General features: G+C 47.7%; 1 long non-coding RNA gene across 1 annotated transcript in view; it reads right to left on the bottom strand.

Annotated features, from left to right (window-relative positions):
• Positions 1 to 232: 232 nt before the first annotated feature.
• The window catches only part of LOC116075228, a 4,847-nt gene continuing 4,167 nt past the window's right edge, over positions 233 to 912 (bottom strand). Inside the window, exon 2 of the long non-coding RNA XR_004112472.1 lies at positions 233 to 685. This is a non-coding gene — a long non-coding RNA (uncharacterized LOC116075228). The remainder of the gene's footprint in view (positions 686 to 912) is intronic.

The raw sequence follows: 912 nt of genomic DNA, 5'->3' as shown, positions 1-912 counted from the left end.
GCACCAAGTATAAACATATAGGCAAAACACTTATAACGTGTGAAATGAGATAAACAAATCTAAACAAGAACCTCCAGGACTGGTTTTCAGTTCAGGTCAAATACAAAGTCTCCTAATTTCCAGTGAGAACAGGAAAAAGAAAAAAAAAAGTCATTTGCCAGAGTCTCAGAAGTCAACAACGAACCAAATGAAACACCCCCCAAAATAACAAGAAGCTCAGGAGAAGCCTAAGTCTTTCTAATACTATGCCAAAGACTTTGTGTTTAATAGTCCTCATAAATGGGTTGTCTGTGAGACCATAAATAACAATACCCCTAAATTCATGCTGCCATGGCTTTCGAGTGGCTGTTTCTTGGTACACCCCTCCCGAGAGCATTAGCCAGGCCAGTCTGAGCATCATTCCTTCAGGGCGGCTGGGCCAAGAGGGCAGAAGTTGTGGATGCATTCTGCCTAGCAGCTTATAGATGATGGTAGTTCACAAGTGGAGAGGGACCAAAGGGACCCGGGGCCAGGTGGAGCTTGAGCATCCCGGGAGCAGCGTGCATCTGCATCCGACACACCTTGGAAAGGAAGCAGCTTTCTCCTGATGTGACGACTTGTTTAGAGCACCCTCAGGCCTTTCTGGAGCCGGGTGAGGGGGGGAATCGTGGAGGATGGTTCGTGGAAGGAGCGTCTTCAGGAAGTGCTATAATAAACAATTTGTATTGTAAGCCTGAGAAGAAAGGTATCTCTTGGCAGGCGGTCTTACCAAATGTGTGCAGGCTCTGGTGGGGTCACCCAAGGGCTGTTTGCCTCTCCATTTGGGGTTCCCCACGTCCTGGCTCTCCAATAGAATTGTGCAGAACTGAAAACTCCCACCCCTGAGTGATGGTTCACATAGGAGGGGACAGGCAAAACAATCATCTTCTCTCC

Source organism: Mastomys coucha, unplaced genomic scaffold (assembly GCF_008632895.1).
Source record: "Mastomys coucha isolate ucsf_1 unplaced genomic scaffold, UCSF_Mcou_1 pScaffold3, whole genome shotgun sequence".
In the NCBI taxonomy this organism is placed as follows: Eukaryota; Metazoa; Chordata; class Mammalia; order Rodentia; family Muridae; genus Mastomys; species Mastomys coucha.
The sequence above is the reverse complement of the archived record's forward strand: the minus strand, read 5'-3'. Positions and strand labels throughout refer to the sequence as shown.